This window comes from Stigmatopora nigra, chromosome 5 (genome assembly GCF_051989575.1).
Source record: "Stigmatopora nigra isolate UIUO_SnigA chromosome 5, RoL_Snig_1.1, whole genome shotgun sequence".
In the NCBI taxonomy this organism is placed as follows: domain Eukaryota; kingdom Metazoa; phylum Chordata; class Actinopteri; order Syngnathiformes; family Syngnathidae; genus Stigmatopora; species Stigmatopora nigra.
Genome location: NC_135512.1, coordinates 9,677,087 through 9,690,147, shown reverse-complemented (window position 1 = coordinate 9,690,147; position 13,061 = coordinate 9,677,087). Strand labels below are relative to the sequence as shown.

At 37.2% G+C, this 13,061-nt stretch overlaps 2 long non-coding RNA genes across 3 annotated transcripts in view; one reads left to right on the top strand and one right to left on the bottom strand.

Annotated features, from left to right (window-relative positions):
- Positions 1-13,061, top strand: part of LOC144197282 (uncharacterized) — a 49,558-nt gene that overhangs the window by 22,371 nt on the left and 14,126 nt on the right. The window lies entirely within an intron of this gene.
- Positions 3,261-6,289, bottom strand: LOC144197283 (uncharacterized). The gene is made up of 3 exons (XR_013326510.1): positions 6,147-6,289; positions 4,766-4,948; positions 3,261-4,378 (listed from the first exon to the last, which is right to left on the bottom strand). It is a non-coding gene; the product is annotated as an uncharacterized LOC144197283 (long non-coding RNA).

Genomic DNA, 13,061 nt, shown 5'->3' with positions numbered 1-13,061 from the left:
ATGTATTTAAGACATATGCTTGGTTAAGCAATTTGACAGATAACTAAACACATGGAAGCATTACTCTTGAATTTATCATTGGGGCTAGGCAATGTGAATGTGGTTGAACACGCCAACTGTCAAAATTTGACGTGAGTGAAAAGGATAGAGGAAGGCGTCAATTAATACCATTTCACTTAGCAATGTTTTTTCCAACAAAAGGTAAGAAACCGTCTTGCCTGTCAAGTCATGGGCACCTGTCTATAATTGAAATGTCAGGTAGATTGCAGAAATGGGCCTGTGGTGAAGGTGTGTTTTCAAACAACAGAATCGATTAAAACTGTCATTCCCATATTTTTGTTTGAGAAAGCAATCATGCAGAAATTCTCAATATGTTGTACACAGAATTCTAACGTGCAGCAATAAGGAAAATGACTAGACTGTCAACTTGAATCCTTTTAGGAAGAGTGGAGACTACAATGGACTGCCCATAAAACCTTGACATATAAGACTTTCAAACTTTTATAGGGCAAGTGATGTTTTTTATTCATTTAAAAATAAAAAACGATTATATTTTCCATTATATTTCTTTAAATAATGTTTGTATATAGTGTATATATAATCATTATTCAAAGAAATAACATAATTGAAATATGCAGTATGTTTGGTTCTTCATCTGGTCTGACAGAGTGATTTTCAGCATTATTTAATCAAACATGAAAGGATTCTATAGTTATTGCCCATTATTGCATTCTGCTCATTTTCATATATGCGTAAAAATGAGAGAGAAATGGTTCTGGGTATATAGGTATGCCTTTTCAAAGTGTGTTAATTGATTCAGTGGGGAATCATACATGACGGCTGTTTAAACACTGCATCTTTATTCTCCATGTTTGTTCATATTTATACATTATCCAAAAGATATGGCCTGAAAAACCTCAGTAGGGATTAGCAATGAAAGAATGAGGAAATTGGAAAAGATAAAAAACCATGATAGATGGGAGGTGGGAAAACAAGCATTTATGACAACCGATTTACTCATTACATTGCAATGTTTTTCATACCTAAATTAAAAGTATTAGAAATCCTTATACTGAAAACGTTGCTTTATTTATTGAATAGCCCTCAAATTATGACAGGCTTTACAGTATTTGGGAAACTGCAGCTGAACAGATATCTTTCCATTTTAGAAAAGTGTGCATGACATGAAGGGCGAGTGTGCAAATAAGAGCACGTTAGCAATTTACTCAGACACGCGTTCTAAATCTAACAGGCAATTCTACGGTTTTGCCGTGGCAACCCCTGAGAGGATAAGCCGCTAGTCCACCAACATGGATTAAAGATATAAAACTGGATGCAAGCAGGAACATTGAGTTGGTCTCATTGGTAAAGATTCCATGTCTTTTTTCTGTTCAAAATGCATTTTCTGCTTGAAAGGTTGACAGTCTTGAATTTGCAATCAGCATTAACCCTTGTAAAATTGATTTGAAGCTAAAAGGAAACCCCATAACCTTCTACTCTCCTTAACAAACACCATAACACTTGACAGTCTCTACATACAGTAATCACTATGACCAAGATGGGTAACATTTTAGGATACAAAAACAGCAGACGCTCAAACTGCCCCAAGCTACTGTGTAAAAGAAAAGGGATCCTTTGAAGTTTTGGAAAGAAGCTGACTTTAAGATAACCCCTTTCGCCCTCTGCCCTGTGTTGCAAACAGGCAAAAAAGCATGTAAACATGTTTTATTACAACATAAAACTCTTAAGGGCTTGTAACATGTCTGGACTTACTTTATTTGTCAGAGAGAGGCTGTTCCGTATGAGCTTTTAAATGGAATGGTTGTAAAATTGTATGACTAAGTGCATGTTAATGGAAAGGGGATCTGGAGTAATTTAGTGACTTATGCATCAGGTTGATGTGTTTATTGGAACACAGGTTAAACAGTACCGAGCTAAATCTCTGTTTACGGAAATAACACAGCCACCACATGAGTACAAAGTATATTGCTGACTTGGCTTGCCTTTTTTAATCTTCTATAAACGTAGTTGTGTGATCTGTGGCCTGTGAATACATGGTTTTGGTCGTCTTAAAATCGTTAAAAGGGAAAATATATATTTTATATTTATTGTACGTATATATTGTATGCACCCTCCACAGTGTATCCCAATTCACATTGTAGTTGTCTAGTAGTAGTAATAGAATCCTTTTTTATAGTTCTTCAAAAGTCAACAAATTGTAGCCAAGTCCAGATACAAATCTCTTTTCCATGTTCAGAACCAATCACTACACAACAGGGGGGTTTATGTTCAAAGGCTCTCATTTTGCCTTACTCTTGTATATAAAGACACTGGCTCTGGACCATGTCTCACCATTGTCTCCAGAGTTAACCTTTATTTTATGGCCTGGTATTCTGTTACAAATATGCTTTGGCGGTAAAAGCGGATCTGCAAAATTGCAAGTTAAGGGAGTGGTTGACATTTTGGTGGTTGTTAAGTTTTAAGTAGCTCTTAGGGAGCATTTTGATTGAAAATTGAGACTGTTACTGAATTCCATTCACATGGTACGTATTGTCGAAATATTAGAGAGTACAAAAATCTAAAGTTAATTAGTTTATAATCTGCAAGAAAAAGTAAAATGATTAAAGAAAAAAATCTGTCATAGATTTAAGAGAAACTGATAGAAATTATAATGATAATTAAACTAGAATAAAAGTAAATGAATATAATGAAAGTAAATGCCATTCAAGATCTCTCAAAGTTTGCACATCCTGATGTCAGACCAATACCAATCAATCATAGATGGACCTATGTAATGCTGCCCTCCACCCGTGTCTCCAGATACATTTATTTATCTTCCCTTGGCTCAGTTGATGAATGGACAGGGCTACAGCAGATGAATTAATAACAATGTTAGTGGCATGATAATGGTGGTGGGAGCTAAAGTGGTATTGATGACTCAATCAAAGATGGGCAGCCCCCAGACAGTATCTGTTTCATCAATTACTGGGATTTTGTCCTTTGCCAAGTATAACACTTACCATGGAAAACATTTCTACTTTGTATTAGCATGCTTCCATTTTCATGATGCATGAAATAGACACATATAATTCGTCTATATCTGCCATTTCGTATGATACAGAAATGAAAAAATACAGCCAAAGTTCAGATTTCTTTTTTTATTAGTTTCTTTAACCTGCCTTAGATTCTATTCTAAGAAAGAAACGGGTTACTTGACTTAAACTAGCAACTAACATTAATTCGATCTGTATATCTCCTTTACAAAGATTGTGTACAAACAGTTGTGGTTATGGGTTACATTTAAATATCTGTCAAACATTCCAAAATAACAAATGGGCTTATGACTAATAATGTGAGGGAAGTTCAGTTGTTGATTTGACCCTATTGCAACCTATTGATAGGGAACAAACTTTGGACCCCAGGGTGGTCCTCAAAGCTTAGTGAAGGGGCCCAACCAGACCCAAAGTGGAGTGTAGGGAAATTGGCTCACTGCTTATGTATAGTCTAATATAAAATAGTAAATAATCTTTTTGCGTGTGAGTGTTTGCAGAAGACACTAGAAAATCAGTCAATCCAATAAATATGACTTGGTGGCAAATAAATGCGTTCCCAATAAAATATTTAATCATTTTCTATTTTTCTCCCTAATATGAGTTGAAACAATAAACATAAATCCATTATTGCATCTGAAATATTGGGTTATTTCGCACAAAGAAGTCATGTGCTGTGTGTTTTTTCTTCCTGTGCAGGTGTGACGTTCCTATGTGGAATGGACACTGAAGTGTGGGTGCTTATCTGTCCACATGCCGGCGTTACTCTTCATGCTTTATTTAGGTACCTGTGTTTTCCGGTGTAGATTGAATGACACTACCAGGTTTCACCTCCCACGCTTACCCTGCCCAGACTCACATCGGAGCCGCTAACAGATAAGCTGTGGGAGACATGCAGAGTTCATAGGCAGTTTGGAAGACCAGCCTGACATGTTTAACTGTGAACACGGCTGTTTCGTAGTTGAGACTAAAACTATCAAGGTCGTTTTTACGGAAAAGGTCAGATAAAGTAATTACACAATAGGAGACTGTGTCATGGTTAACTGCACTGACCCAGAATTAATCAGGTTAAAATACAATATAAAGAGTGAATTGTTTGGGGTGGAGAATATGCTTAATGGGACATCAATAATTAATCATTTATTTTGCTTATCCTCCCTCCCAGGGTTTACAAGGAGTGTTGTACCCTATCCAAGCTATGGGCATGAAGCAGTGTACACCGTGTACTGCAATTCTAATGAAATAAAAATTTATAATAATTAATGGTTGGTGTAGTTCAATAAATGGATCAGGAAATTCCAGACAGCTCTCTTGGTAAGCCAAAGATCCTAAAATGGGTGGGCGTGGAGGAAATATTAAAAGGGCAGGTAATTGGATAATAGTAAGGCTTGCTGTGACATTACACGTACTGATTTAAACTCTATTCATTTGCTGAGCCTTTTGACCAACAAAATTGATTGCAATTGAATCACAAGCTACAAAAAAAAAACACACTTTCATTCATGTTGTACCCTCATTTTGACATATTTAGCAGAAACAGTGCACATGTGATTGGACCAAGACTTTATGAAGGGACCTTGAAATCAAATAAATGTTCTGATTGGTACCTACACCAAGTGTGTTGATTGAGATTGTTTGTATCTTGAAAGAATTACTTAAAAATATATTGAGGTATAAATTGATGCATGCATAGGGTGGATTGGTGTGTTACGTACCTTTTGGACCCAGTTTCAGTGAGTGGAAAAAGTTAGAAAACCCTCTCATCCTCCCAATGGTGATAATTTCCTTCCCACTGCACTTAACATCCACACTTCAATCACGCAGGGAAGTCCAATGGCTCCCAGGGAAGATAGGATTTTGCTCTTTCCAGATGACCTATTTCGAACATAGGTCGTGGCCTTAACACACAGAAGGAGCAGACGTTTAAAAATGGTCCCCCCAGTGTTAAAATTCCACAAGGAATGTTAATCGTGTTGGCCCTCCAAGTGCATAGACTTTATTAATCCCCAAAACCATTGCTTGAAACGGATTTGGTTGTCCACCACTTCTAAAACCCAACAGTTTTTTTGTCAGTTTCTGGACACCCAGGTTCCATACTTTAGTAATGACACACAATATACTACTGTCTGTCAAACAAAAACAAGAAACACAACTCATTTGAAAATAATATATTTTTAAATTAGGGGGGGATATAAGTATTTGGTTATCTAGAAAAAACAAGATTTCAGTCTCTCACAGACTTCTTTTAACTCTGTAAGAGGCTCCTCTGAGAGGGGCTCCAAATTCCGCAGTTTATTTATACCTGGCTAGTTTTTATGAGAAGGGTCATATTAATTGCATTTCAATGAAAACAATAAATCTTTACACATTTAGGGGAAAAATCACTAGTCTAATAAGAAAGGAATTTTGTGAATAACACACAACACATGAAGGAGGTTTCACAGAGTAGCCTTTGTGAGAATGTGGCTTCATTTGGAGTTCTTAATGATTCACCACTGACTAGAAAATGGACAAGGTTAAAAGGAAGCCAGGTGCAAAAAGCAACCGCTAGCTACTAAAGCTTGTGATGACTGAACTGAGAAAAGGAGAGAGCTATGCAGGCGAGTGTCTGTAAACACTTATGACATGGTGACCGGTACAGTGTTGATGTGTTGATAATGCTCTTTTGGAGTTATTGCTGTTTGGCCAAGATGACAAAATGATGCTTCCGTATATGACAGCTCTAAAGTCAATGCTGGTGTTGCTGCCAAAGCTACAACATACAAGAATTGTGTGTGACTAATATGGGCTGAGGCTTTCGGGCAATCCAAATTTAGTATGTGTACTGGCGCATAAAGCGACATTCTCAACTGTGTTCAGTCAGGTATGTATAAACATACGTGTTCTCACTTGTTATCGAGGTTAAAGTGGAATCTTGGTATTTTTCTGTGTTATATATATATTGATATATTTTCGTGGCCATACGTTATTTTTCTTTCTATTGTTGGATTTCATGGGTTCAAGCCAACACTGGAGGGAAAAGTTCCTGGCATAGAAAGTGAAACCATGAACTATCACAGAGATGAGGAAAGGTGGCAGGAGGGTGGATAGACTCACAGCTTGTCCAACAGTTCCTGGCCCGGCTCACTCTTTGTTTGACACCTCAGCCGAAAGCAGAGCTCTGTCAGCAACGTCCGCCGCTGGCTGACAAACAACATATCCTGTCTCTGTCGGCCCACCTCTCCCTCTTTCCGCCAACAGCGAAGGTGACGAACAAATGGGAGAGCAAAGGACACGGAAAAAGCAAGAGGAGGAGTTTAATCAAGTTTTCTCTCAGTTAAAAAGCCTAAAGTAGGATTAGAAGCTTTGCTATATTTACTGCATACACCAAACTAATATGCATTCAATTTTAATCTTGCAAAAAGATCAAAGAAAATTATAAACAATGAACCAGCAAAACCAATATTTATTGAAACTAATCCACTAAAGAGCTGGAATGGAAGAAAACCAGCTATATACTGAGAGGAACTGTCTGTATCTATACGGAAGTATGCGAACAGATTCTCCCCCTTCCTAAGACAAATCATCCAGAAGAGTCCAGCGAGGTTGCCAGCGGCTTTCTATAGAAGGCTCAGTATCCCCCAAAGAGCTAGGACATTGTCTAGTCTTGTTCCCTCACTCATTTGGGCTGAACACACTTCTACCACCACATACAGAGTAATATTATTTGTGATATATTTCTAAAGGTATGAGGCATTTCCATAGGTTTTCCCAGCCAATCTTTTGATAATGTATGAACATCTCTTTTTTAATAATTAATGTATTTTACTGTTTACTGCTGCACAAGTGTCTATATATTTATACATATTACCAGCAGTCTACAATACATTGAAAATGAGTACATACTATCTTATGCATCATTATATTTCGACTCCGTGTATTCCTCAGGTTTATGTGTCTTTTAGTCCTCATGATTATTCTTCAATCACACCAAAATCTAAATATTTTATTAGACAACTCATAAAAAAGGGTGCTGCTTTCATGGGTTGATTTAAAATTATGAATTAAATAGAAATCTAGATAAACGATGGGCATTTTTTAAAATTAAAGCTTTTGGATAATCTCTATATGAATTAAGAGGCAGGACAATGAAAAAACTAGCACAGGCATGATGAACCCCTTCTATGGGGAACAGGAAAATTGGGGGTAAATTAAGTAATTCAATGCGGAAAGGTTTTAATAGGATCTATTAAGTCACAGTACTCTAGGTACCGTACTTGACCAAATCTGCAAAGGTTCTTGGAAAAACAGTCCAGGGCTTGTAATTAAATCTGTGAGTTACAAATTAGTCAGGTGACTGTAAATAGGAGATCGTATGCAGTTTAAGTGAACTAACATTTTGGAAAACACTGGTCACATCACAAGTGAAATGTACTATACTAAACTATAGTTTTCTCCCTCTGTGTCTAGCTTCTGGTTTAGACCTGGGACCCATTTTTGTCTCATTATTTCTCTCATTACTTTGCGGATTTTTGAAGATGATGTGGTTCTGTTGGCTTCATCAAGACGTAAACTAAATTCCTTAGTGGAGCATTTCACAACTGAGTGTAGAACGAAAATAAGTACCTCCAAATCTGAAAGCATGCTCTTCAATCTCAAAAAGGGAGGTGTCTTAAGGTCAGGGGTGAGATCCTGCCCTAAGTGAGGAGTTCAGGTATCCCAGGGACTTGTTGGCTGGTAAGGGAAGAATAAAGGATTGGAAAGAGTCTAGTCTGTATATCTGCAGTGATATAGAAAATGTATCCATCATGGTGAAGAAGAAGCATAATTGGTCACAAGCTGGCATTGATGACCCAATGAGCAATATCTCAGATAAAAGAAGAAGGGAGTACATAGTTAGATAAAACCTTAATAAAATGTTCCATAATGATTCAAAATGACTCAGTACCTAACCTTATACTTTCCGTTGTGTACACTTTCCGCCCACTATTTACTGTAATTCTCTTCTTGGAGTGTGCACCCTGCTATTACTTTTAAACCAATGTGGTGAAACATTAAGTGACGTTCGCATTTATTCTCTGTGTTGCAATGGCTACTAATTGCTGGTCTCTCAGATAAAGGCAGTGTTGCTTTATCTCTCTCTGGCCACAACATGCTCCAATGGATATCCCAGCAGCTGCAGCCAAGTACCCCCCAATTACCTATATCTAACCCAACCAGTGTCATGAGCTCCAATTAAACCATTACAGTAAGGAAGCAGGAGACAGGAAGCAGAAGCTGAAGAAAAACAAGGAAAAGGGAGCATTGGTGCATCAAGAAAGCAAAGGATGGACTCGCAATAACTCGGAAATGATGCATTGTTTTGGCATGTAGGAGATACAAAAGAGCAAATGAAAAGCTTGACATTTGTGGCTATTGTACAAGACAGATCTACCCACAACTCCAGAGACGAAGTGAGTTGCTACATAGGAGAAAAAAAAGAAATAAAAAGAAGGGATGTTATAAAAAAAAGACTGTGATTTACACTCCTCATCTTATTGTCTGCAGAGCCAGAAGGCAAAGCATATGGAAAGGCAGAAACCGAAAACAAGTCTTTGTTCTACAGAGACGTAGAGATCGTTACATTCCACTATTCATAGCCTACACTCCTGTCAAAGTTGACCTATCAGAAATGGAAGAAAGTGAACATCAAATTCAACTGCTATTATAGCCTTTGGCTACATTCTACACAAACCAAAGGATATAAATGTTTAGGTTTACAATTATGACACACCTGGAACACACAATAATCCTTGAGTGGGTGATTAATCCACTGAAATCAACTGAAATGTTTGTCCTATTTACTATATATACTCACAAAAACACATTCAAAATTTTATTACCATTATCTTGTCATTCCAAAACACCACTCCTTTTAGTCTTTTTTGGTCTTCAATTTCTTAAAAATAAATACATGAACCTCAGTAACTTTCATTATTTTTCCAAAGTCAGTTTAGAGTTAATTCCTTATCCGCAGTTAAATTGACAGTAGCAGACAAATTGACAGTGGCAACAGTAATAAAAATGATTGAACTCTCACAGTAAAAATTGATTGGGTATTTATCAGTGTTGAAGGCAACTGTTATGTTAATAGGAAACAATGAGATTAAAGGTAATTTAAAACTTGACCCTCTCAATAACTCCAAATGGTACAAAGTAATTCTATTTGCATTTGACATCATATAAAAAAAGCATACAATGCCAGAGCAAAGAACTTGTGCGTGCCTGAAGAAAAACTTCACAGGCCCACCCATCACACTGACCTCAACTGCATCAAAAACCTAGGATCAAACCAACTACAACTATCTTATCAGGCAGTTATTCTCCCTAATCCTAATTTATCAGTAACATGTGACTTCAAAAATGTTCTATTGAGTCAATAGATGAAAATTCCAAGAAAGAAGCTCTCAACTAAATTCCAACCATGGAACAGTAAGAACAGAAAAGTTCCCAAACAACAAATCAAATCTATACCAATTTGCAAAACAAGTTGCTGCGCTGTATTTATTTATTTATTATTTTATCATTGGTGTATGTGATTGGAGGAAATGGAATGAGAAGGAGATAAGAAGTTGTTGCAGTGACTATAAGGAAATAATTTCACTTTGGCTGTCTGTTTTTGTCCGGAGGAAGGTGAGGATTCAGGGGCCACCTCAGGGCCTCTCCTAGTGTGTATGTAGAAGGAAGGAGGACTTAAGGTTAGAAGGCAAGATAAGATAACACTGACAACAGAGGGTGGAGCCATTTAATTGTGTTTATCTTGAAGTTTGAGGCTGTTGTGAGGGTGTTTGTGCATACGTGCGTGTGGATACGTGTGTGTGGGTTGGTGTGTGTGCCCTCGTGTGAGTTTGTGCACATGCTAGAGGGGAAGCATCCCTGTGGGTCAACATGGCCTGGGAGTCATCTCAGCTCAGTTTGACACTAGGGAGACGGATCATCAAGGCGTTGGTGGAGGATAACACACACACACACACACACAGGACGTTTAGTGGCGTTTGTTTGCATCCTGTCCCCTTCTCCTTCAATACCCTATGTCAGAAGGAAAGACGGACGAGATTCACCCCCTAACTAAACTCCAAATAACCCCCTTGTGCATTTTAACTCCACATATCCACAATTTCCTCCCACCCATCAATTCATTTAGGCTAAATGAAATTTCTAATGGCACTGACAGACTAAACCACAGTCTTCAGTCTATCTAACAGCATAAACAGGCAACTAATGGACGGAAAGGTTAATTACAACTGCGATCATTCATGACATGTGTATACCTAGGCTCATCGTTAACCCCTCAAAGTAACCACCTACCAGAATGAGGGTGGTCAGGCTCTAATGCAGCTCATACATTACCTGGAAGCTGTTTGGATGTCACCACCCTGAGGCACTGATGAATGATAATGTTGTCTGTTGCCTCAGTTAAGTGTTCCTGTCATATAACTTATCAAGTGTTGGTTTTGATAGTGTGGAAGTGCAATTTAGATGGTTAACTTCCTGGAAGCAAATGTGACCTCTCATTCGTCAAAATGAATGAGCTGAACAAAATTAGGAGGTTAACCAATTTACAAGAGACTATATAGAGGGTAAAATAAATATTTAAGAAGAGGCAAATAGAGAGATAGAGAGAGAGAAAGAGATAGAGAGAGCGAGAGAGAGAGAGAGACGTAAAATTCAGCTATTGAGTTTTTTTCTCCTTTCTTTTTTTACCTTAAACTATTACTATTTCATTTGAATGGTGAGATAATGAAATTATGACAAAAATCTGATTTTTTTTCTTTTGGCTATTCCTCAAAGACTCATTGTGGCTGTTGTTTATTTGCTTACTTGATTATTAGTGTTTGGAGGTCAGTAGAAAAAAAATACAAATGCGAGCCATGCAATAATGAAGGGCAAATGTAAACCAGAAGAATTGGAGGTTAATGCATTTAAATCATTATATAGCATTTGTGAGATGAAGTATAATCCAAAATAAGCAAAAGACCAGAGCCTATTGTCGTTAGGCCTTGACACGATGTTGTGAAAGCTCTCAAAATATTAGCAAACTTCCAAATTACATCATATAGTAATATATAACTCACCAATATCTAAATTTAACAAGAAATATAAAAAAAAAACAAGGGTAGTACAATATCATGTTTTACTACCAAGTAGCCCATGTCTGCATATGGGCTCAGTATTGCAGTCGGAATGTACATTAGTGAAATTAGATCATAAAATGTAACATGTATTCCACAATCCCACTGCACAGAGAGAAAAGAGCACATAGCTTCTGTCAGCCCCTTGGAACAATTTAAAAACATTGTGCAGACATTCTTAGTCCAATGTTAACATTTATCCACAAGAGAGTTGACTCTCCTTGCTTTAATTTACTCTCCAGATTGTCTTTTTTGTCATTGATTTTCTCCACCAACTCCTCTAACCAACAACAAATAACTTTCATTAATAATTCGCAAAATTTGATGCAGTAATAAAGCCCTTTATTTTTCATGTTAGATAAATAAGGAATCATTGACGTTTTTATGAATTATATGTGAATGCAATACCTCAAAGTTGTTCTTATTTTGATTACAGTTGATAAAGTATGGTGCCCACAAGACCTTTTATAGGGATGGAAAACAGGCCAAATGTGAGTGACTCAGCTTCTCCCATTTTCACCATTTTTCCACACTGCAGAATAAAATCATGTGTCCTTAAAATAATCACGTTTCAAAAAATTATGGCATGCATCACATTTCTGAGGTCCTGGGTTCAATCCCAGGTCGGTCCTCCTGTGTTGAGTTTGCATGTTCTCCCTTTGCTTGCATGGGTTTTCTCTAGGTATTCCAGTTTCCTCCTACATCCCGAAAACATGCATGTAGACTGGTTGAATACTCAAAATTGCCTGTAGTTATCAGTCTAAGCATGAATGGTTGTTCATCTCATCATGCTCTGTGATTGGTCCTTCCACCAATTCTGGTTGTCCTCCGCCTGGTGCCCATTGTTGGCTAGGATAGGCTCCAGCACCCCTTATGTTGCTTAGCGGTTTGGAAAATGAAAGAGTGATAAGAATATTTAAACGAGCCTTATGTAAGATTTTTTTTCCTTTGCATTTTTTTGTCTGGACATTATTAGCTAAAAGTAAGTGTCTCTGTCTAAGCTTCCTTTCAGCCACTCATGTACTTATGCTCCTCTTATGTTTAGTTTGCCTCAGTGCTCCCTGTATGTGATAAAATAGGCAATTCTTTAATGTATCATTCTCTTGCAAATGAATATTTTTGCAGAGAGAAAATAGCATTGTTTGACTACAGGACTAGAGCAAGAAAATTAACTCTTACACTTGTAGAACCACTGTGTTTAATTGACTGATAAATGGAGATGATAAAGTGCAGTGTTTGCTGAAATCATCTGAGAAGTATTGCGATAGCTGTTTTCCTACCTCATTTTAGCTGCATATTTAATCATATATTCATTAATGTTCAAGGTCTGAAACTCACTGAAGGATTGGACTTTGGCTTGTTGGATGCTTTACTGAGTGTATAACAAATACCCCCAACCGGAGTTAATGTGACAATCAATGTTAAATCTTTGCACTCTATATTCGTCCTTACAAACGCTGAAACCCATCGATCACTGTACTCACCTTCATCTGTGCATCAGTCTTCTTAAGCAAAGAGCTGAAAATATGAATTTTCCCCACAAATGGATCAGAGTGATTACTCTGCATGTTGACAACCAATCAATTCTGCAAGTGTTTTCTACACCACTCGATAAAAAGAACCTGACAAACCTCACATATTACCGTATTCCTATATTTGAAAAGGCCTACAGTGTAAACTGATGCATGCTTTGACTGCCCAAGTGCAAAAAATATGTGAAGAATGTTCAAAAATAAAACAATAGTGTCAAAAGGACAAAAATGTATTCTTTTGTCACCACTTTTCAAGTGAACATCTACTATGAATTATGCATTACATTGAATTTATGCAGTTGGGAGTTTGATTGTTTTTGTTTTCCCTA